The sequence below is a fragment of the Peromyscus californicus genome, unplaced genomic scaffold, assembly GCF_007827085.1.
Source record: "Peromyscus californicus insignis strain IS unplaced genomic scaffold, ASM782708v3 Scaffold_11__1_contigs__length_118956290, whole genome shotgun sequence".
Lineage (NCBI taxonomy): Eukaryota > Metazoa > Chordata > Mammalia > Rodentia > Cricetidae > Peromyscus > Peromyscus californicus.
Genome location: NW_026294402.1, coordinates 95,045,672 through 95,071,410, shown reverse-complemented (window position 1 = coordinate 95,071,410; position 25,739 = coordinate 95,045,672). Strand labels below are relative to the sequence as shown.

Genomic DNA, 25,739 nt, shown 5'->3' with positions numbered 1-25,739 from the left:
AAAATACCTAGAAACACAGAAATTGCCATAGCTATCTTAAGATAAAAATTCAACCGGACCTATGACAAGAATGAATTAGTAGTAAAAAGCTTCCCCCAAAAAAAATTTAAGACCAAAGAGCTTTACTAGTAAATTCCATCAAACATTTAACACACATTCTATTGAGTGCTACTCAAACTCTTTCAGAAATTAGAGGACTCAGTCAGACACGGTGGCTGACACTTGTAATCCCAGCACTTAGGAGGGAGTAGTAGTAGAAGGATCATTATAAGACCAAGGCCAGTCTTGTCTATATATTGAGTGTGGTGGTTTGAATGAGAATAGCTCCCACAGGTTCATATATTTGAATGATGTGCTGCAGTTAGTACAACTGTTTAGGAAGGATTGGGGGTATGGCCTTGTTGGAGGAAGTGTGTCACTGGGGGTAGGCTTTATCAAAAGCCCTCACCACTCCCTGAAACTTTCTCTTTCTCTGCATCATGATTATGTCTCTGGATTCAAGCTCTCAGGAGTTGCTGCAATGCCATGCCTGCCTTCCTGTTGTCACACTCCCTGCCATGATGGTCATGAACTCACCCTCTGAAACTGTAAGCAAGCACCCAATTAAATGCTTTCTTTTATAAATTACCTTGGGTATGGTGTCTCTTCCCAACAACAGAAAAGTAAGACAGTGAATGAGGTCAGCTGGGACTACATGTTGAGACTCTGCTTCAAAAACAAAAAACAAAAATATATATTCCTTAACTTTAACTGTAAATAACTTTTGCTGTTAAGGAAGAAAAAAATTAGAAGAGGAAATAATAACACACTTGGTGAGAGCAGCATGACCCTAATACCAATGGTAGATTACACACACACACACACACACACACACACACACACACACACACGAAAAAAGAAAACTAGAAAACTACAGACCACTACTCCTTTAATATGGAGAAAAAACATTCAACAAAATATAAACAAACCAAGTATACAAGCACATTAAAAAGATTACATGCTAGACATGGGCACACACTCCTAGGATCCCAGCACTCAGTAGGCAGAGGAAGAAAGATTATTTCAAATTGGAGGCCAAGATAGTCTACATATATAAAGAAAATTCTATGCAAGTCAGCAAGGGTTACAATAGCAAGACTCTGTCTCAAAACAAATTATACACTAAGACCAAGTGAAATTATCCTAGAAATACAAAAGTGATTCACTGTAAGAACATGAATATAATATTTACCACATTAGCAGGATGAAGGAAAATGCCACATGATTAACTCAACAGACAAATATGAAAAAAGCATTTGGGCAAGTTAACATGGTTTTTAAAAGGCAGGCACAGAAAGCCAACTGCTGTGGGATGGTCTGTATGGCAAATGTGTTGCTCTGATTAGTCAATAAATAAAATACTGATTGGCCAGTGGCTAGGCAGGAAGTATAGGCGGGACTAACAGAGAGGAGAAAAGAAAGAACAGGAAGGCAGAAGGAGTCACTGCCAGCCGCCACCAGGACAAGCAGCATGTGAAGATGCCAGTAAGCCACAAGCCGAGTGGCAGGGTATAGATTTGTGGAAATGGATTAATTTAAGCTATAAGAACAGTTAGCAAGAAGCCTGCCATGGCCATACAGTTTGTAAGCAATATAGGTCTCTGTGTTTACTTGGTTGGGTCTGACAGCTGTGGGACTGGCGGGTGACAAAGATTTGTCCTGACTGTGGGCAAGGCAGGAAAACTCTAGCTACAGCCAACAGTTAACAACAGGTAATAATAAGACAGGTGTAGTGCTGAACACCTTTAATCCCAGCACTGGGGAAGGAAAGGCAGGCAGATCTCTATGAGTTTGAAGTCATTCTGGTCTACATAGCAAATTCGAGGCCTCCCAGGGCTATACAATGAAATAAATTGTCTCAAAAATAAAACAAAAAACTATACACAACAGTAACGGACTAAAAGTTCTTTTCTAAGATCAAGAACAAAACACAGCTGCTAATTTTCAATAATGCTATTCAGTAGCTATTCAGCAGCATAGTGGAAATCCTAAACATAATATTTAAGCCACAGAACTGTGAACATCAATATATATAACTATCTCTACTTCTTCAAGATATGAATCCAAAGAATTCACAAAAATAAAACCAAAAAAATGACACTATTAACAAATTAGGCAAAGCTACAGGATAAAAGGTCAACAAACAAATTAAGCAAAGCTTTCAGGATACAAAATCAACAAAACCTAATTGAATTTCGATATACAACAAATAATCCAAAAACTAAATAAAAGAATTTCCACTTAAAATACCATCCAAAAATTAAAGTACTAGAGAGAGAGAAAATACAAGCAAGTCTCAGTCATGAAGGTTCACAGAGCCTTACAAAATGGCTAAACTTAGAAATCTAAAACTTGGCATAGAGGCATGACTGTAAAGCACTCAAATAACAAGACAGAATAATAATTGCAAGTTCAAGGCCAATCTGTACTACATAGCAACACCCAGATGAGGAAAAGTCAGGAAAGAGTCAGGAGGAGAGAAAAAGGAAGAGAGAAAGGAGAAGAGGGAGAGGAGAAGGAAACCAAATGTCTAACAATTGGTATATAAATTAACAAATGAAATATTCCTCACAATAAAAAATATTGAACCCTATCTGTGGTGGTTTGAAAGAAAATGGCCCCCAAAGGGAGTAGCACTATTAGGTGTGGGCTTTGAGGTCTTTTTCTCAAGCTTCACTCAGTGTGAGGGTCAGTCGACTTCCTACTGCCTTCTGGTCAAGTTATAGCCAGCAGCACATCTGCCTGCATGCATGCTTCCTGCCATGATAATGGACTGAACCTCTGAAACTGTAAACAAGCCACCACCAATTAAACGTTTTCTTTATAGGAGCTGCCGTAGTCAGAGTGTCTTTTCAAATCAATAAAAACCCTAACCAAGACAGAAGCTGGTACCAGGGACTAGGGAATTGTTGTGATAGGCCTGATCATGCTTTTGTTTGGAGGAATTTGGACTGCTTAATGGGGCATACTAGTAGGAGTATGAAAGACAATGGTGCTGATAATGATTTGAAATGTTGGGAGCTGGCTCAAGAGGTTTCAGAGAAGAATTTTAGTATGTTGCCAAGAATCATCCTTGTGATATTTTGGTAAAGGAAGTGGCTGCCTTTTGCTCTTGTCCAAAGAGTCTGCCGAAGGCTAAATTAAAGAGTTTTGGATTAATTCCATTGGCAAAAGAAATCTCAAAACAGAAATCTCAAAACAGTTATCAGTAATATCCACAGAGAGTAGACTCTGTGGATGTTAGTGGTAACTATAATGAAGATTTGTAACAAAAAGGAGCAAGCTGAGCAAGGAAAAATATTTGAGGAGAAAAGGGGCACCAAAAAGTAGAATGGAGCTAAATCCTGTGTTCAAGGAGATAAACAGATTAAGAAATGGGCCGGGCGGTGGTGGCGCACGCCTTTAATCCCAGCACTCAGGAGGCAGAGCCAGGCGGATCTCTGTGAGTTCGAGGCCAGCCTGGGCTACCAAGTGAGTTCCAGGAAAGGCGCAAAGCTACACAGAGAAACCCTGTCTTGAAAAACCAAAAAAAAAAAAAAAAAGAAATGGAATAAAGGGGGTGGTGACCTAAGGCAAGATCCCACCCAGCTAAATTTCCAACTTGTGAAAAGGAACTGAAGAAAAACTTAGAACTGGGTGTGGTAGAGCACACCTTTAATCCCGGTACTGGGGAAAGAGAGGCAGGCAGATCTCTATGAGTTTGAGGCCAGTCTGGTCTACAGAGCAAGTTTCAGGACAGCCAAGTTTAGGCAGTGAAAGACAGGAAGATAAAGATGTAACTGAATGAAGGGGCCATGGTCCACCCCCAGCCAACAGCAGAACTTGGCAGCTTCAGCCATGTGGTTCTAGCTTTAGAGTTAAGGATAGAAGAAAGCAGTTATGAAATAAAGCTATTAAGGCCAGATATGTGTCAGGGGTGTCCCTGAATGAAGGCCTAGTAGAGAACCCATTGTGTGAAGTTATAAAGTTGAAGCCTGGGTTGCCTTGGAGAACCCAAGATGTGAGGGATGCCAGTCATGGGATACCTGTTAAGGAGAGCTGCTAACAGGGAGTGGAACCAGCCCAAGAGAAAGAAGTCAACAAAAAACGGAATGGAATTGGAGATGTGGAGAGTGTTTTGACATCAGACATGGAGATGCAGAGTTTGGAGTTTGCCTAGCTGGTTTTCAGTCTTGCTTTCATCCAGCATTTCCTCATTATGCTCCCTTCCTTGCATTTTGGAATAGTAATATATATCCTGTGCCATTACACACTGGAAGTATGTGATCTGCTTTTTGATTTTGATTTTTACAGATGATTACAGTTAAGAGGTTGTCAGGAGTCTCAGAAGAGACTTTGGACTTTGAAACAAGTTTGGGCTGTTATAGACTATGAGGACTTTTGAAGTTGGACTACATTTCTGCATTATGATGGGGCTATAAGCCTTTAGGGGTCAGGGAGTGCAATGTGGTCATTTGGAAGAAAATGGCCCCCAAAGGGAGTGTCACTATTAGGAAATGTGGCCTTGTTGGAGAAAGTATGGCACTGTAGTAGTGGGTTTTGAGTTCTTTTTTCTCAAGCTTCACTCATTGTGACGGTCAGTGGACTTCCTGTTGCCTCCAAGATGGAGTACTACTCTAAGCTAAAGCACCACATTTGCCTGCATGCCACCATGCTTCCTGCCATGATTATAATGGACTGAACCTCTGAAACTATAAGCGAGCCACCCTAATTAAATATTTTCTTTATAAGAGTTGTCATGGTCATGGTGCCTTTTCACCGCAATAAAAACCCTAATCAAGACACCTATCTCAAAAAGAAAAAAGAAAAAAAAACTTAAATATACTGTAACATGGATCATCTTCAAACATGTTAAATGAAAGAGGCTGAATATTATATGTTCTCAATTATTATGGAAAAGGCCAAGCAAGTATCTAGGAATAGACTAGTATTTGCTTGAAAGTAGCAGCAAAAATTAGAAGTGACTACAAATGAGCCCAGATTTTTCTTTTCTGGGATAATGAAAATGTTCTATTCTAAAATTATAACTAAGACTCACTGAATTGTAAACTTAAAGCAAAACAATTATACACTATATGAAGTATACCTCGATTTCTATAAAAGAAAGGCAAGAGGTAGGAAAGAACAGGACTACTGTCTATTTCCAAAGCAAAGATATACTAGAAGTATTGGGAACAATTTACCTCTCTCAACTCTACAAGAATAAATTGAATTCATGTGAAGCAGTACACAGGCCACACAATTAAGGCTCTTTTAAAATTGAAGTTAACACTGAAAAATAAAATTGTGAGGAATCAAACATAAAAGGATAAATGATCTCTAGAATTAAATAAGTAAACATACAAAAATCCCCAAAAAAAGGTGGCATGAGAAGCAGGACCCAGATCTTGTTTGTGACTATTTGAAGCTAACACCAAATTAAATGAATGATGAGGAATGTTTAAATAAATTTAGCACGTTAACTCCCACACTGTCTCTGGAGAGTGCCCTGACCCAAATCTGCTACTGTGAAGATAGATTTGCCAATGTATTAAGGGTATAATAATTCTGACAACTGAAATGATCCAACTTACTTTGAGTTCTTTCCAGGCTTACCAATCAATCTTCAGATTATAATCTACTTTTGATATAGCTAGGTCTCCCTACCAAAAAATGCATTTACTGGTCACCACCAAGAGTCCATTTTTAAGTTAATTTCTTAACGTCAATCAGTGAGTTGACACCCTGGTATACAACCCTGACTTTAGTCATCTAAAACTTACATGTCTAGGTGTAAATCATAATTTAATTTCTATGCTTCTCAATTCTGCGAGACAGAATTCTGGCATATAGTTCATCAGTGTTCATCATATTAAGAACTGACAGTCTTCCCTAGAGACACTCTTCTGCCTTACTGCATTCCTCTAAAAGCTTCCTGTTTTACTAACTGAATAAATGCTGAGAAATCTGCATGCACACACAGATGTGCTCCTAAAAGAAAAGGGTCTATATTAATGCTTCACAGTTTACAGAACAGCTTTATTAGCTAGTTCATCTACTAACCAACATCCTTGAATGAAGAGGACAGTCTCAATACAAGTGACATCAAAGTGACATTTACAAAAGGACATGCTGCTAATAAAAATATTCATCTGGGTTACAATCCAGGTCACTGGAACCAAATCCATTCATTCTTTCCTTAGGCAAAGCAAGTATCTATGATAGGTCAAATGACTAGGGCCAAGTAAGTTTAGGTTTCCTCCACCAGGTAAGTCAATGATATTTTCTTCAATCCAAAGAGCAGTCTCAAAAAACTCCTCTAATAAATAATAAACCATATAGAAAAGTAATCAATATAGACAGAAATGCTCAAAAGTTTGGAAATAGGGGAAACAACACTTATAAAAAATACTAGCAGAAGCACTGAGAAAACCAAATTTTGATTTAACTGCCTAACATGCATGAGCTTCAAGATTCAACCCAGCATTTTTTAAAGGCTAATAATCCTTTTATTTATTTTTTTAGTTTATGTGTAAGTATATGACACATGTATATGGATGCCCACAGAAGCCAGAGCTCTAGAGCTGGTATTACAGGTTGTGAGTTGCCTGATATGAGTGCGGAGACCTCAAGTTCTGAGGAAGAGCAGCAGGTAGTTTGATTCTTCACCCATAAAAAGTAAAAACTTACAGGGCTCTACTGTGTAAAAGTAAAAGCCTATTAAATATCTGTGTTCAAAGATAAACATTTAAAAAGATCAACATATAGCCGGGCGGTGGTGGCGCACGCCTTTAATCCCAGCACTCGGGAGGCAGAGCCAGGCGGATCTCTGTGAGTTCGAGGCCAGCCTGGTTTCCAAAGTGAGTTCCAGGAAAGGCGCAAAGCTACACAGAGAAACCCTGTCTCGAAAAAAACCAAAAAAAAAAAAAAAAAAAAAAAGATCAACATATGCAAATGTCGAAACAGGACTTCTATAGGAAAGAATGATTTCTTATTTTAGAAAATGGAATGTTCCTACCTGACAATTCAAATTCCTTTTTTTAAAAAAGATATTTTATATGTGTAATGAGTGTTTTGCCTGTATGTATATATGCATGTATGTATGTGCACCACATACTTGCCTGGTCAGAAAAGTACATCAGATCTTCTGGAAATGGGAGTTACAAATGGTTGTAAACCATGTGTATACTAGGAACCAAACCCAGGTCCTCTTCAAGAAGCAACAAGTGCTCCTAACCACTGAGCTATCTCTCCAGCCTCTCAAATTTCCTTTCTTAAGTGAACTAGAAAAGTATCAAAAGGAGATTGTTGAATGTTTTCAAAGTATTATAAATGTAAATGTTACTCAATATTTATATATAAACTTAAGTGTCCAAATTTCTTAATATCTTTACCAAAAAAAATTTTTAAAACATTTTTTTTAGCAGAGTATATGAAAAAGAGAGACAAGAAAGGGGAGGATGTGTATGTCTAGGAACACATGGACATTCATGTGTCAGTGTGTATATTGAAGTCAGAGGACAATTTTTAGCAGTTCTCTCCTTCCACTATGGGATCTGGGAATCACACTCAGGCCATCAGGCTTATGCTCTTAATTGCTAAGATATCTCATTGTCCACCCTACCCCCCAGTCAAACTTAATAAAAATAGCCATCATGCACATTTCTTTTACATTTATTTATTTGAGTGGGACACATATATGCACATGTGATGTCAGAGGACAATGTCCAGGAGCCAGTGCTCTCCTTCTACTACTTGGGTCACAGGGATCTAACTCAGGTCCTGGGGCTTGGCACCAAGTGTCTTTACCCACTGAGCCATCTTGCAGTCAATATTATCACCTTTTTTTCTGTCTGGCTTTATCAAATACCAAATGAGTTATGTGAATGTTGGTCCTATGCATATTAAATGTAACTATCTTTAAAATGGCTTTTAAAATATTATTCTATAATTTGGCACTGAAAAGTTACTTTGTATAGAAAACTAAAAATTGAAATTAACAAGTCAAATATTGATTATTGCTAGTAGTAATTCCAATTCCATGACTTTTTGAAAAGCCGTATTAAAGTGACTATAGGATTATGAGGAAAGTCAAAAGTAGAAGAGCTGTATATTTAGTTAGAGATACATACAAAAGGGCATCCTATTTAAGATGTTAAGCAGTGCAAAGACAGAGAAAAATGATAAAATCTAAGAAAACAGATGAAAGATCTAAAAGCATTGAGTGGCTGATGTGACCAATTGTAGACTGCAAAGGTTTATTTATTTTTTCTTCTTACCTATTAATAACAACTCACATTCAATAAAGTAAGATCAGAACAGGACTGAGAGATGGGCTCAGTGGCCATGTAAGCCTGAGAACGTTGAGTTCAGATTCCCAGAAACCATGTAAAAATGTTATATGGTAGCACATGTCTACAAACCTTACATGCCTACAGTTAAATTGGAAGCAGAGAGACAAGAAACCCCTCCCCTCTTCCACACTCAAGGGCCACCAACCTGGAGTACATGGTGCAACAGCAAACAAGAGTCTCTGCCTCAAGCAAAATGGAAGGTAAGAACCTAGGGTTGTCCTGACCTCCACACAAGCACCGTAGAGAATGCACACCCTCATACACAAACACACACAAATAAATAATTGTCTAGAAGTCAGAACCCTCCATTCTAATTCTTCCTCACAGTATGTCATTATAGGATAGCACTACCATTCACTTAACTATTAGTCAGAAACGCTTGTGATGAGTTAATCTCAAGGGTCAATCCACTCAGAATTAAAAGGCACTTCATTTATAAAGCCTACCTTTAGACCTCTGTCAAGGTGTTTCCAGAGATAACCCTAAAAGGAAGGACCAGCCTAGAATATGAGTAGTACTATCCCATAAGTGTGTGTGTGTGGGGGGGGGGGGGTAATTGAAATAAAGTGGGGGAGGCAAAAGCCAAGATATACAAGCATTCATTTCCTGCCTGCCCACCTTGCTTCCTGGCTACCATTAAGGTAAAAGACTGTTACCTCATATCCACTCCACCAGAACAGACTGTAACCTCTGAAATCATGAGCTGAACTAAATCTTTCTTCCTTTGAATTGTTTTTGTTGTATTCTGTTAACACCTCTCTACTAACACACCTGTCTATCTCCAAATTCTTACAAAATCAGAACAGTTTTTCACTGTTACTTCTATCATAATCACAACTGTCCACGGCACTTTGTTACCAGAATTCTTTAACAATCTAGCCTTCCCCTTTCCCATTCCATCTCCCTTGACTACTCCACTATTCACAAAGGAGTAAAACAAGGATTCTCGACCTTGGCACTACTGACATTTTGGACAATCAACTCTTTGTTACAGGAAGCTATTCCAGCTATTTAAAAAACATGTAGTAGCACTGGGCAGCAGTGGCGAACATCTTTTAATCCCAGCACTCGGGAGACAGAGCCAGGCGGATCTCTCGAAGTTCGAGGTCAGCCTGGTCTACAGAGCAAGATCCAGGACAGGCACCAAAACTACACAGAGAAACCCTGTCTCGGAAAAAAACAAAAACAAAACAAAACAAAAAAAACCCAAACTTTAGTAGCATCTCTGGTCTATACCCTGTGATGTCAGTAACACACACCATCACACCAAGTTTTAATAACCAAAATTATCTGCAGACATTGCTAATTGTGCCCTGGAAAGCAAAATCACCCCACCCCAACCCCCAGTTCAAATAAGTGAGCTAGAATTATTTGTCTTGTTTTTGTTTGTATGAGTTTGCTATTATTGTCTGTATTAGTGCTAGGGATCAAACCTAGGGTCCCATGCATGCTAAGCAAATATGTACTCTCAGACCCTAGAAATATTTTAAAACATTCCTCTGTGTGAAATTCACCCACAGCTTTTTTTTAGTTTTACTTATCATAAAATTTATACTCAAAGTTCTAACTATTCCAAATACACCTTACAGAATTCAGATTCAGTCAACCACTCCAATTTCATGGGAAGCCACTACATTGTTTCTGCATATTCTCCCTACAGTAACTACAGGCTTCTCCTAATCCCTGGCATACCACAAATAGTTTTTGCTATGGATTTTGGTCTTGGGTTTTTCTGTGCCTCTACTCTTCTTGTTTAGATCCTGTGAATGTTTCCACTTAACTTCTCATTCTCATGGATAACTTTCCTTATTATCATTACAATACCTCACTTATTCCCCAGGAGGAATCATAATATATGATTTGTCAGCCTGATTTTCCAATATATAGCTGAAATTAAATGAACAGATCTATATATAACGTGGAGAATCTTAAGTGATAGCTGATTTGACATCAGTGACAATCTCAGCATCACCACCATCTCATTCCCACCTAGATTTATCATTTCTCTCTTGAAAAACAGAGGGAAGGAAAGAAAAAAAGGAGGAGCTAATAAAGCCTCCATCTGTAAAGGAATTTTCTGAAAGGGGATATACAAACTAAATAACATCTACTCAATCTAAGTCACTTGACACCATAGTCTATAAATAATGGCTATGTGTTTAAAGGCCAAAGCACTACAAATGCCTAGATATTTGGAAAGGATGTTCTTGCTCTTTTTAAAATCTATTACCAGCTTGGCCTGAATGTGGCTAAAATGGAACTCTAGGGTTGGGGAAATGGCTCAATGGCCACAGCACTTGCCACACAAGCACAAGTTACTAGAAGTTCACACCCCTAGAATCCATGTAACTATCCCGCAGGTATGGTAGCCATTTGTAATTCCAACATTCAGGAAGCAGGAATAGTGGATTCCAAGGCCAAGCTAACTAACCAGACTAGCTGGAATTGGCAAATTCCACGTTCAGCAAGAGACCCTGCCTCAATAAAGTGGAGAAAAACTAGGACACATTTGTCTGCTAGGCATGGTGGCACACACCTTTAATCCCAACACTCAGGAGGCAGAGACAGGCGGATGGATCTCTGTGAGTTTGAGGCCAATCTAGACTATAGAGCGAGTTCCAGGACAGCCAGGGCTACACAGAGAAACCCAATCTCAAAAACAAAACAACTTGTCAACATTGGGCCTCCAAACATACACGCATGCACACACACTGACTCCTGTGCACACACATGCAAACACAGATACACACATACACTACCACCCAGACATATACACATAAGTGTGCTATTAACTATATTATTTTGGATGTTTTACACTGTGGTTAGTAGGTATCATATTTGACAGCACACTCACAAAATCAGGGCTTTGGTTCAAACGCCTAATGAGATGATACCTATCTTCTTCTTCACTCATATTTTATAAAGTGCATAGAAAAAAGTGCTCTAAATACAAAGTGCTTAATTCTAATAACCTTGATAAGTAACAGAAAATTTAGGTTTCCATTTTAGTGAACAGCTAAATAAAGCCAGTAGAGAAAGCAAATTTTATAACCATATCTAATATGAAAAACAATTAAAAGAATAAATTTTTTGTTTCCTATCTAGTCTAGGAGCAAGTTGTCTAATTCTTTGTGACTGATACCATAATCACAAGAGAAATTAAATATAACTTTCAATATATTACAAAAGCAAACTTGTACTACTGAATAAGCTTGTGTGACATCATGAGCATTAAGCTCTAGAGATGGATCTAACAGTTAGCCTAACAATCTATTTTTTTTCCCAAGACAAGGTTTCAGGTTGATCTCAAACTCCTGGCCTCAAGTGCTCTTTCTGCTCAGCCTTCCAAACAACTGGGGCTACAAGTATTTGACACCACTCAACTAGCCTACTTGTAAAATACTGATTAAGAAAAATTATGCCTATAATGTAATGTGAAAGTCTTTCTGACTCTTACTGGTGACAAAATAACAGGTATTGTTAATAAAACTGATGTTAATTCAAATTAAAGAATATGCTCAATTTCAGTTCAAAGCTAGTAAAAATAAAAATGTGAGTTTTTTTTCCCCAGACCAGTCTATGAGCATCAGTTTGTTTTTGGTGTTGGTGGTGTTATTAGTTGCTTAAGAAGTCGGGCTTCAGAGTGACAAAAAAGCTGAATCCAAACTTTCTGTTCCCCTTACTGAGGAAAAGTACTTGGCCTATCTACCTCACCTGTGAGACAGGAATAAAGCCTCCATAGAATTGCTGTCATCTACTTTAACACACCTTATCTAGTATCTGAAACTTCCTCAATAAATTACCTATAACCAAGTCTCAATCAAGTATCTCATTGTGCACCCGAAACCCAGAAATCTGAGTTCAATTAATCTGGCTGGGGTCCATCTCCAACACGTGGCACAGTTTTTTTAGTCCTCAAATGATTCTCTTTTTTTTTGGAAAGGAAAAGTGAGGAGTTGCAGAAGACTTAACTCATAGCCTTGTGCGTTCTTAGCATGAGCGCTACCACCCCCTTTCCCAGGTGATTCTAATGTGCAAGCACTGGCTTAGAGACAAAGTTTAAAATCTTTAGTCCGGTACACCAGGCCCTCTCGTCACTGCTTACAGATTTCTATTTTAGTTCCCTTGGCATTTGGGGTGTCCTTTTTGATTCGTCAGTAATTTTCTCCTCAGGTCTAGGAAGTGAACACTGTCTTGCACTTTACCATGTCAGGCAGTTCACAATCACCTATTAACTCCAGCTCCAGATGCTGTGACACCTCTGGCCTTCTTGGGAACCTGCACTCACCTGTGCACACACACAACTAAGTCTTTTTAAATGAAACAATTGTATTTCTCCTATACATTTTTCAGTTATATGAGACCACAAGTTATTCTAAAACAGTTGGGAAATGTAGAGAACAATATCACAATTAGGTCTTTGAAAACTAAAGACATTCAAAAAGTTCCATTATGTAATTTAGAATTTATGATTATTTCAAAGGGATTCAATAAGTGTGTTATCTTGTCCAAAAAAACCAATTAGAAATAAACTGATGCCCAAAGTAATGATTCAAAGACAGGGCTAGCCAGGGGAAGAAATGTAGTTATTAATCTTATCTCAAGATAGAAGGAAACTCAATGGTGAGCACTCATGCAAAGGTCCTGTCTTCAATGCCCAAATAAAAAGACAATTAAGTTTTTGCTTTTTGTTTTTAAACCAGATCTCAACTGCACTATTCTGCACCAAACTACCTATATATTTATGAAATATAGTATTTTTATTTTTTATAAAAATATCTTAAATATTAGTAACTTAAAATGAAAACCAGCTAACCACAACTTTGTTTTCTGCATCCATTTTTACAGGAGGAAAAAACAGCCAGCATTCATATTTGATCTACAAACTTAATCTTAGAGGAAATCTATAGAATGTGTTTTACTCTAGATAGAGTCACTCCTATTCCCTTATTTGCAGAATTATGCATACAGAGCTAATATTCATAAATAATCTTAAAGAAATCAAATGTATCAATTTTAAGAATCATTACAATGTAGCTAGGCATGGTAGTGCACACCTGTGATCCCAGCACCAGGCAGACTGAGGCAGGAGTACTACCACAAATTCAAGGCCAGCTTGGTCTACGAATGAAGTTCTGGGTCAGCCAAAGTTACGAGTAGATAGTCTCAACACCCGGGCAGCAGGAAACATGTCAGTGTCTTGCCTTGATGCTGTACCTCTCTAAAGAAAAAGGCTCCAATTTCTAAAATGTGTTTAATGACCAGCAGAAAATACTGATTATTGCCTTTATCTTTCCATGTTTCATCCTCTGGCCATCCTCATTACTTTCACCGATGCCTATCTCCACATGGTGAGCTAACATGATTTGATTTTTCAAACTTTTACTTTTTATCTAGACTATCACTTTATTCAGTTTTTAAGTTCTTTGGATCTACATCCAATACAATACAGTCTAGTGGTTAAAAGCCTTTAACCTCCAAAGCATAGAGGTTTTGTTTTGTTTTGTTCCAGACAAGAGTTTCTCTACTCAGCCCTGACTATCCTGGAACTCACTTTATAGATCCTGCTGGCCTCGAACTCCAAGATCCGCCTGCCTCTGCCTCCTGAGTGCTGGGATTAAAGGTGTGTGGCACCATGTTCACAAAAAACATGTACGGTTTCTATTTTCCTTAATAATCTAAGTTAATGGAATTGTCCAAGTTTATATAACAACAAACGGATGAAGTTTAAATTTGACACAGTGACTCTAGTACCAGGAACTCTTCAACAGTGGCTTCAAGGCCACATCATATTACAATGCTTCCTTCATCTGTGACCATGAGGTTTTTTTGTTTTTTAGTCAGTGTTGTCCTCTCTACCCCACCTCCATTTGTCAAGAAAGGTTATCGTTATGGATGCAGCCACTTAAATAAACAGTTCATGAGAGGCATTTGCTTCTTTAATTTGGATTATTAGAATAAAACAGGATTGAGTTTCCTTTCTTGTAATGTGCATCTCCTCTACTGTCAGGTGCAAACTGGGGGTTCAGAAATCTGAAGCAAATGTTGATTTATCTGGCTACTGCTATAAAGCATTCTTCATCTTCAATCAGCAGCCATCTTGTAACCTTATAAGAAGAGTAAAATCAGCCGGCGGCGGTGGTGGCGCACGCCTTTAATCCCAGCACTCGGGAGGCAGAGCCAGGCGGATCTCTGTGAGTTCGAGGCCAGCCTGGGCTACCAAGTGAGTTCCAGGAGAGGCGCAAAGCTACACAGAGAAACCCTGTCTTGAAAAACCAAAAAAAAAAAAAAAAAAAAGTAAAATCTCAAATGCTTTACTCCTTTATGACAAACATGAGTATATAATCAACATTTTTTTTGAGACTGTAGTCTAGGCTGACCTTGAACTTTTGACCCTCCTACCTCTACCTCCCAAATACTGAGATTACAGGTGTGTACTACCATACCCTGTTTATGTGCTGCTGAGGCTCAATCTCAGGACTTCTTGCATGCTAAACAGGTATGCAACGAACATCCTCAGCCCTCAACATTACTATCATTAAAAATTTCCACTTTCATAGTCAGGATAGGCAAAAAATAAAATAAAACTGGAGAAACAGACAATTACATAATCATAGTTAACTATTTTAACATTTTTCTCAGAATCTGATGAAATAAGATCTCCTGCCTCCCAGAAAAAAAGAATTAGCAAAGAAAAGGAAAATTTTGAAAAATGTTATCAAAGCTAGATATGGTTGTGCACACTTGTAATCACAGCACTTGGAAGACAGACACAAGGGGATCAGACCAGCTTTCACTAATACCACCAAAGAAATGAGCCACGAGGCGGTGGCACACGCCTTTAATCCCAGTACTCAGGGAGGAAGAAACAGGAGGATCTCTGTGAGTTTGAGGCCAGCCTGGTCTGTATACAAAGTAAGTTCCAGGACAACCAGGGCTATACAGTGAAACCCTGTCTGGAAAAAAAAAAAAAAAAAAACAAAAAGAAAAAAAAAACCAGTATTTTCAAATCACCATTTGATTATTTCTAAAATAAAGCATCCAATACTCATAAAATGCATGTGTTTTTTTTTTTTCCCCCAACTGTGAGAGACACATTAACCAAGAGAAGATCTTAAGAAAGTCAAAAACAGGTGGGGCAGTGGTGGCACACGCCTTTAATCCCAGCACTCTGGAGGCAGAGGCAGGCAGATCTCTGTGAGTTTGAGGCCAGCCTGGTCTACAGAGCAAGATCCAGGACAGGCACCAAAACTATACAAAGACACCCTTGTCTCGGGGAAAAAAAAAAAAGTCAAAAACTTAAAATTCACATATAATTAAAATCAGGGAGAATAAGATATCTAAAGTAATCCCAAATATTAAAAATTAAATATTCTTTTAAGTAAGCCACAGGTAAAAGAAATCAATGCAAATCAGGAAACTATTTTGAACTGAATAATGGTACAATACTAAAATTTATAGACTATAGCAGTGCTTAGACGAGTATCAATAGTTTTAAATTTTTTTAATGGAAAACAAGAAAACAGGCTGAATACGATGGTTGTTGTCTATAATCCTAACACTCAAGACACTAAAACACGAGGATTACCATGAGTTCAAGCCCAGCCTAAGATATACAGTGAGAGTCTACCTCAAAAAAGAAAATGAAAAGCATAAACAAATAAAAGGGAAATCTCTAAAATCTATGGCCTAAGACTTCACATAAGAGCTGGGCGGGCATTGGTGGCATACCCCTTTAATCCCAGCACCCAGGAGGCAGAGGCAGGGGGATCTCTCTGAGTTTGAGGCCAGCCTGGTCTACAAGAGCAAGCTCCAGGACAGCCAGGGTAACACATAGAAACCCTGTGTGTGTGTGTGTGTGTGTGTGTGTGTGTGTGTGTGTGTGTGTGTGTGTGTGTGTGAGAGAGAGAGAGAGAGAGAGAGAGAGAGAGAGAGAGAGGGAGGGAGGGAGAGGGAGGGAGGAGGGAGAGGGAGAGACAGGAAGAGACAGAGAGAGGGGGGAGAGAAGAGAGGGAGAGGGAGAGAGAGAGAGAGAGAGAGAGAGAGAGAGAGAGAGAGAGAGAGAGAGGGAGGGAGGGAGGGAGAGGGAGGGAGGAGGGAGAGGGAGAGACAGGAAGAGACAGAGAGAGGGGGGAGAGAAGAGAGGGAGAGGGAGAGGGAGAGAGAGAGAGAGAGAGAGAGAGAGAGAGAGAGAGAGAGAGAGAGAGAGAGAAGAAGGAGGAGGAGGAGGGGGGAGGGGGAGGGGGAGGGGGAGGGGGAGGAGGAGGAGGAAGGGGGTAAAGAACAGAAATCAACTGCCCTAGCTGTGATCAGACAATAACCAAAAGCTAGAGGAGGAAAGGTGATTTTAGCTTACAAATTACAGTCCATTACTGAGGAAAGCCAAAGCAGAAGGAAACCAGACAGTAGCTTGAAGCAGAAACCCAACAAAATAGCTATGCTTACTGGCTTGCTCCCCATAGCTTCTTCAACTTGCTTAGACCACCCTGGACCACCTCATCAGGGATAGCCCCACCCAAGTGGGTTGGGCACTCCCACATCAATCACTAATCCATAAAAGACCCCACAAACATGCCAACAGTCCATCTGTTAAAGGTAATTCCTCAACTGAGGTTCCTTCTTACTAGGTGATAAGTCTGTATCAAGTTGACAAAACCTAAGCTACACACCAATGCAACAGAAGACAATAAAAAATCGTAAAGTCGCTTTGGAAAGATGAACTGAACCACTAGATTGGTCAAGATTAAATGAACTTGCTAATGATATAAAAAACACATTGATGTTATAAAAAACTAAAGAGAAAATACTACAGATCCCACTGAAGGTAGAAGGAAAACACAGGAAACAAACTTATGCTGGCAAAGTAAATGAACAAATTTAAACTGCAGTTTAACACAAAGCTAACACAAAAATAAAACAGAAAAATCTGAACAACTCTAAAGCTGAATTTGAATTTGCCACAAATCTTTACACAAGTAAGTGTGCTTCTATAATCCATTACTCAGAAGGCTGAGACAGGATGATTCCAAGTTTGATATCAGTCTGAGCTATACAGTGAATTAAAGGCCAGCTACAGAATAAGAGCCTGTCTTAAACAAAGAAATTATGTTGCACAAAGAAAATTTCAGATCCAGTGAGTGTTATTAAAAAAAAAAAAAAAGAATTAGTACCGCAGGCAAAACACCCATGAACATAAAATAAAAATAAATTAAAAACAAAAACCCTCACACAATGACTATTATCAATTTAAACTCCAGCCAAAAGTTGTAATGCCAGGAATGGTGACACATGCCTCCAACACTAGCACACAGGAGGCTGAGGCAAGGCAATCATCAGTTTAAGCCAGTTTCAATGACAGAGTTTATAGGCAGCCTGAGCTACATAGTAAGACTCAAAAAAAAAAAGTTTTTTAAAGAGAATTACTTATTTTAACTTTATGTAAGCATTCTGCTTGTGTGTATTTCAGTCTATCACATGTGCACAGTGCCCAGCAAAGGACAGAAGAGGGTAGCATATCCCCTAGAATTGCCATGTGGGTGCTAGGAATTAATTGCTGAGCCAACTCTCCAGCCCCCAAGAAGAGTTTTTTAATGTAATTTCTCCAACTATCTCACTGGCGTATGGCATCATCAAAATTTTTAATGTTTTTCAGTTTGATGGAAGTGAATTGGTTTCTTACAGTTGTACTTTGCACTTTCCTGATTACAATTCAACAAAGGCTACTGAGAGTCTTACCATTTTGTTAGGTTGTAACCAGCATTCTCAATAAAAAGTAGAAATAAAGTGCTCTTCACAAAGGTTAAATATTACTTCATGAAGGATCTGCTATTTCAATTGTATGTATTATATGTATGTTTGTACTAAGTTAAAATGTAAAATGTTTTTTAACTGCTAGCATCTAGGGAAATAAAAGGTATTACTATACGTATTTAATTATAGTAAAACTCCATAGAAACAGTCGGGCAACTCACTGGCTCATCATTTCCACCCACAGCACAAAACAACGTCCTCTATAAAGCAGACAGGGCTTCCCCAGCATTGAACGAGAAAAAAAAAGAGGCCCAACTTAGCAGCAGCTGTACACAGTGGCACACATCTGTAATGCCAGCACTCAGAAAGATTCAGATTGAAATTCCTAGCCCAACCTAGGATAAATAACCAAGTTCCAGGCCAACTTGGGAAAAATCAGCATGATTCCATCTCAAAACAGGAAAAAAAAATGTAAATTGGGAAAAGGCCAGTGAGATTGCTCAGCAGGTAAAGATGCTTGCCGCCAGGCCTGATGACCTAAATTCAATGCCCAGGTCCCACATGGTGGAAGGAGCTAAAACTCCAAAGTTGTCCTCTTACTTCCATATGCAAAATGTGGCACACATACGCAATAAATGTTCAATTTTTATAATAAAAAAGAAATCAAACGTAAAAGGGAGACAGTGATTTGAGATTTCCTTTAAATACTGACTGATAGCCGGGCGGTGGTGGTGGTGCACGCCTTTAATCCCAACACTCGGGAGGCAGAGGCAGGTGGATCTTTGTGAGTTCGAGGCCAGCCTGGTCTCCAAAGCGAGTTCCAGGAAAGGCGCAAAGCTACACAGAGAAACCCTGTCTCGAAAAACCAAAAAAAAAAAAAAAAAAAAAAAAAATACTGACTGATAAAGAGAAACATTGAAAAGAGTTCAAAGGCAACCAAGATGGCTCAGCAGATAAAGGAACTTGCGGCCAACCCTGATAATCTGAGTTTAATCCCGAGAAACCTGATGGTAGAAGGGAATGGATCCTCACAAGTTCTCTAATCTCTGAATACAGACCACAGCATGCACACAAGCTCATGCGCACAGCAAGGAAGAAAGGGAGAGAGGAAGTTAGGAAAAAAGAATAGAATCCACGGAAAACCTGAGGGAAGCACTTAAAGGCGATGCTGTACTGTAACTACAAAATGACATAAAACTCAACCTTCCTTCTCTAGAGACAAAACCCTACCTGCTACGATAAGAGTCTTCTTATTCTATGGCTTATACAACAGCATTCTTTATCTCTGATTCACAATGAAACCCTGTGCCCCAAAAGGGGTGGGGTGGGCAGGAGGTGCAAGACTCAGCAGATAAAAGAACTTTCTCACAATACTCAAAATCTGAGTTTGATCCCCAGATCCCACATGGTAGAGAGACAACCAAATCTCATAGGTATTCCCTGACCTTCAATATGAGCAGCAGCCACACACACACACACACACACACACACACACACACACACACACACCAAATTAAGAAAATACGGTAGTAGGGCATGGCTATAATCTCAGCACTTGAGTGATAGGGGTAGGAGAATCAGGAGTTCAAGGCCAGCCTGGGCTACAATAGCACTGTGTCTTATTCAAAAATAAATAGAAGTAGGGACAGAGAATGTAGCTATTCTTACATATACCAGACCATGGGTTCATACCTAGTAGTGCAAAGATAAAATGATAGAGGGAGGGGAAGTTACTGCTCTACCTGAGTCCTTTCCTTATGTCCAGATTCTAAAAGAGGAAATGGGAAGATGCTTCTCGCCCCATTAGCAGTAAATAAATGACCATCACACCACCTTTTCCTTGAGAGTGGGAGAGATCTTGTAAATATACCAGGATAGCTCTCCTGTGATTACACTACAAGGGGAAAAAGACATTTTTGTGTATGTAATTAATGTCCCTATAGTCAACTGAATTCACATGAAAGATTATCTGGGTGGACCTGACCTCATCAGGTTAACTTTTGAAAGAGGTCATAAAATCTACAGAAATTAGAGACAAAAGTCGGAAAGACTGATTCCTGTAGTAGCCATTTTGTAAACTGCTATTAAAAATAGGAGCTTGCTCTGTCCACTCCACACATTGACCTGGTATAGCACCTCCAGGAACAGTGCACCCCCTCCTGGGGTTAATTATGCCGTTTAAAAAAAAGGGAAAAAAAGACCATGTGTGTGTGTGTGTGTGTGTGTGTGTGTGTGTGTGTGTGTGTGTGTGTGTGTGTGTATGTATACATATATATATATTTTTTTTTTAAAAGATTACAGGCTTTGGCCAAAAGCTAACAAGGATACATTAAATCTCCTATAGTACTGAGATTATTATGATATACCTGTCTAGAATCAAGCAAGGAAAAGAGAGGTAACAATTTTTTTTTTAAGTTTTGGCTAAAAAGAACTTTTTCAGTTTGTAGAAGAACAGCCATATTACCCCAACTTTAGAAATGAGGATGGTTAAGACTGAAATAGTTAAAAACTAAAACCCAGATCACAAACCTAGGGGATGTCTCAAAAAACTTCTGTTCAAGGATCTCTCCCCCGGAACACAGCTTTCTCAAGTTTTTAAAAGAGCCCTTCAACACCAAATGTGGCTGTAATCCCAGCATTTGAAAGTCTGGGGCCGAAGAATTGCCATAAATTCAGGGCAATCCTGAGCTACATACCAAGATCCTTTCTGGAAAAAAAGAAAAAAAGAGACATTCAGTAGTTAGTTACCTGGCCTGGCACCCACCTGTAATCTCTTAACTCCATAGGCTGAAGAAAAGAATTGCCCTAAATTAAAGGCCACTTTGGACTGCATAGTGAATTCAAGGCCAGCCTGGGCTACACAGCAAGATCCTATGGGGGCAGGGAAGATGGCCACACCACAGTAATTGTATTAATCTCTTCAAAAAAGACAACACTAGAGCTCTACTTGTTTTGTTTCAGTATCTCCTAAGATGTCCATGCCTGTCTCCAGAGTAAGAAGAATTACAGGCATAGACCACCATACAGAACTCCAAGTACAATTTTAAAATGCAAAGAACAAACTAGCAAAACACCTGTGGGTTTTTATGAGTTTATTTGGGTAAAAAAGAAAGAAAGAAAGAAAAAATGCGTTACATTCCCCATAATGAAAAACAATGAAATAACATTCCTGATTCTTTCAGTATTTCTTGATCAAATTTTTTGGCCTTGACTTATATATGAGACCATCACTCATCATACAATAAACGAATCGTTTTTATTCTCACTGTTCTGTACATTTTCATAAGAGCTTCACCATCAGAATTTGCCATTTTTATAAAAAAAAATACACAGGAAAATCTAAAGGTAAAGTTACAAATTCCATTAAGTTACAAATCATACAACTTTATGCGGATTTAGGTACTTTCACAAACACTACTTTTGCTGAGATGTGAATTACAGTCGTTTCTAAGCACAACCAGGAAATAATAAACACATCCCTCATCTCAACATCAACTTCAACAGCAGAAAATTCACTACCACAAACTGCACTGTTTGGAGTCTATAACGGGGTCCAAAACCATCCCAGGACTTAACTCTCCCAGGGCACGACTGCCTGCAATGTGGAAAGAATCAGTAACAATTCGAACGTAGGCAGAAGCGGGTGACGTGACAATCCGAGAACCAGAAAAGGTTGTGGTCCCCACTGCACACAAGCAGCACCCAGTTCAGACCCTTCCAAGTGGGGCTCAGGTCGAACTCCAAACACTCGGGTGTCCCGGCTCTTCACCCCGCCCCCCACCTTCAGAGAGGAGGAAAAACAACTTTTATTGGCCTCATCTCCCGGGGGATTGGGAAACTAGCGGGGCAGAGCTCGGGCCTGGACACGTTTCACCAGGAGGGCCCCCGGCGGGAGCTGAGACGGCGGATAGCGGGAAAGCCGGGCTGCGACGCCCCGTCTGCCCAGGTCGTCAGCCCACTGCCCCACCCCAGCAACCAGAGGCCTGGGCCAGCAGTCAAGCTGAGCGACCCCCCAGGACCCTCGGCGGAGGCGAGCTCGTTGTCATGTGACGCCGCCGCCGCCGCCGCCGCCGCCGCTCCAACACCGCAGAAACGCAGGGCGGCGGAAGGCGTTCGCGCCAGCCCGCCTCGGCTGGCCCCGGCGCGGGCGAGTCCCGAGAGCCCGGGCGGGGAGGGGGGGGGGAGCGGAGGGCGGGCTTGGCGGCGGGCCCGAGCGCGCCACAAAGGCTTCCGCGCTACCGCCGTGGAGCCCGGACGGGCGGGGGCACCGTTTCCGCGGCCCGCGGGAGGGGTGGAGAAGAGCGGAGCGCCCGCCGCGCCCACAGCAGGTCCCGGGCGCTCGGCCGCCCGCAGCCGCCGCGCAGCGCACAGGCCCGCGCGGCCTCCCTCCCCCGCGCGGGGCCCGCGCCGGCCCGCCCGCCCGCCCGCCCGCTCGCCGCTCGCGCTCTCAGGCTCTCGCCCGGCCTCCATCTTGGATCGGCGCTTCCAGCCCCCGCGCCGCTGCCGCCGCATTCCCCCTCTTTCCCGCCCCCCGCCGCCGCCGCCGCTCGCGCTCACCTCAGCTGCCCATCCGGGCGCTGTCGGCCGTCGACCTAGTTTCCCCCCAAAAGTCTCCGGTGTGTTATTCCCGATGTGGGGGGGTTGTTACGGGGTGGTCGCCGGGGGTTCGGGAGCGGGGGCCGCGCCTTCAACGGAGCTGCAATCCTAACCCGCCATCTGGTGGCATTTTCCACACGCCAATGGCGCCGCTGCAGACTCGGGTCCCGACCGCCCTCTGCTGGCCGCGGGGCTCACTGCCTCGCTGACAGGACGGGTCTGCCCGGAAAGGGGAGGGAGTTGAGGCGCGAGCCGGGGGCCCTCGGACGGGGGCGCGCGCTAACGCTGGCCTCCGGGGGGCGCGCACGCGCACCAGCGGGGCGGGAAACGTGGCCTCTGCGTGGCGGCCCCGCCCCCGCTCGGAGCTCTCGCCGGCCTCTGCCAATGGCGAGCCTCGGATACCTCGGGATGAGGGCGCTGTGGACGGCTCGTGGGCCGCCCGAGGCGAGCGGAAGGACGGACGCCGTGGCGCCTGCGCGACCCGCTCTCTGGGTTGCCGCCCGCCATTTTTAGAGCTGCTCGGAGACCCGGGAAGGAGTCCGCCCCCAACTCCTCCGCCGAGGCCCCTCCCGGGCGGGGGCTGCGCGGCGCTCCCGCCCCAAGGCTGCCAGCCGCCCACACCCGCCGTTATCCGGGCGTGCTGCGCCAGCCAGCCCCGCTCCCTCCCCGCTTAGCGAGAGCCTCCGACCTCGAATTGTGTTCGCGCTTTATTATTGAGGAGGTGCTTTCCCAGAACGAGGGTGAAAAGGTTTCGAGGACTGGGACCTCCCCTGCCGCGGAGCTAAGCGAAACAGTGCCCGCTCCAGGCCGATTGGCGTCGTCCAGCCTCTGTAAAGCAGAGTCTCTCCCAGGTGCAGGCTTTGCATAAGGCGGCAGCATTGGCTAGTTAGTGAGAGCTGAGGAGCTCCACTACAAAAAGAGACTCTGCTAGGAATTAGTCTCCTCCCACAGCCTAGGACTATTTTCCGTGGTTCTCAAATGGACGTGCGAATGAATCCTAGCCGAGAGGGGAATAGTCACGTGAGATCTTGACCCCTTCCCTGCTCTGCCTATCCTTGACCCAAGGCTCCTGACCTCCCCACCTGCTTGCAACTTTGCACGACAAAAATGAATTCTTGCTCTTCTAGGTCATCAGCCTCATTTATTACTCAGCTCTTCATTGGAGGAGGAAGCTTCATTTTTAACATCACCTTAGAAACGTTGAACTTGTTTGTAGTCTTGAGGGCTCGCTAGCTAGTACGTCAGCAGTCTGGTATCTATCCCAAAGGTGGCCAGGTGCGTTGCACTTCCCTGGAGGAACTTCGGTATGAATTCTTGACGGTCCTTGTGTAGATATATTAATTATAGGAAAACATCTCGTTTACTAGTCTCTGACTTACTGTATTCTCTGCAGAGCCTATTTCTAGCTTGTCTTGTTAATAAAGGCCCGATAGTCTATCTTAATATATTTGTAGTTATGATCTCAAAAATCTCACCAAATATAGCCATTCCCTTCTCCCCTTTCTCTCAAGCCAGTCCTTCCTGAACGCCATGCCTCTTTTCTGGGATATCTTCAGTATTATCTTTTGGCTTCTTTCTGTTTTTTTTTTTTTTTAAGTTTCCATTATCTTTTTTTAAAAAAAAAAAATCTGGGCTGTTACCTCCCTGGAGTTGCTGTACTATCAATGTTCCTTTCCCTGCCACATATCTGAAAAGAGGCAGTCACTGGCTGAGTGTGGCCATGAGGGCTCTAATCCCAGCCTTGGAAGGCTGAGGCAGAAGGATTTGGAGTGAGAGCCTGTCCAAAGGGGTGGGGGGTGGGGACAGTCATATCCTTCCCCAGTCCCCATCCTTGAAACTTTTCCCTTTTAAGTTGCTTCCTTAGCTCCATACCTACATTGTTCGCTAGTCTTCTGATTCAGTTGCTAGCTCTGGTTTTTTGTTTTGATTTTTGTTTCTTCTGTCCCACAGTTCAACCCCCATTTCTCTGCTCTTTTTGACTATATTGTTGCTCTTTTAAAGTCCCCAAGTGGTTCCCAGTGGTTCCTTAACGAAGATTCCTTATTTTCAGCTACTTTCCAATAGTTCCGTCGGCTCAAAACTTAATTCCTTTCTCAATAACACTAATTTCAGCAGGTATGGGAATGTGCTGTGAGCTGTGAGCCTAGACTGTTCAGAACAGCAGCTGTGTAACTGGGCAAATCTCTGCGCCTGTTTCCTCTCAGCTGTAAGGTGTAAATAACAATAGACTCTCATAGGGTGGCTGTATTAAACTGCACATATAGCAATGCTGTCTGTATTATTGCCTTGTTGCTTTTATCTTAAAATATTTTCAGGTCCCTACCCTCAAATGCTAGAGACTGAACCCAGGACCTCACAAAGTATCGATTCTATGATTGAATTGCACCCGACCCAGATTTTATTTTTGTTGCTTGGGGGCACTTTGGATTTCCTTTTGTTATCAACCCAGGGACTTGTGCTAGACCAGCATTTTGTTTTTTTTGTTTGTTTGTTTGTTGTTTGTTTTATATCCAAGGACATGGATAGCCAACTTTTGAGTTCACAGAAATCTGAACTTTATGCTGTTACACTTCATAATTGAACTTGCGTGTATACGTACTTAGTTCCCAAAAGAATCTCTGAGCCTGATCATACTGTCATTCAATCTGCTTTCTGTTCTCCAATGGCTACTGTTGTCTTGGCCCTTTCCTCCTACTTCCTCCCACTGTCTTACAACAGAACAATTGTGATAGGCTTTTCTTTCTTCTGTCTCTCCTTGTCTTCTCCCGTTTCTTCCCCAACCTCTCCTTTTTGAGATAGGGTTTCCCTCTGTAGCCCAGCCTGGCCTCAAACTTAACAAATCTTCTGCCCTAGCCTCACAAGAGCTGAGATTACAGGTATATAATGCCACACTTGGTTGGTAATCTCCTCCTGGACAGTCCTTTCACCTCTCTTTTCCTTTTTTGTTTTTTGTTTTTTGTTTTTCGAGGTAAGGTTTCTCTGTGTAGTTTTGGTGCCTGTCCTGGATCTCGCTCTGTAGAC

At 41.6% G+C, this 25,739-nt stretch overlaps 1 protein-coding gene across 1 annotated transcript in view; it reads right to left on the bottom strand.

Moving 5' to 3' along the window:
• The window catches only part of Stag1 (stromal antigen 1), a 325,347-nt gene extending 301,151 nt beyond the window's left edge, over nt 1-24,196 (bottom strand). The window contains exon 1 of the mRNA XM_052718205.1: nt 22,680-24,196. The gene's annotated coding sequence lies outside the window, so the exon portion shown is untranslated. The remainder of the gene's footprint in view (nt 1-22,679) is intronic.
• Nucleotides 24,197-25,739: the final 1,543 nt, after the last annotated feature.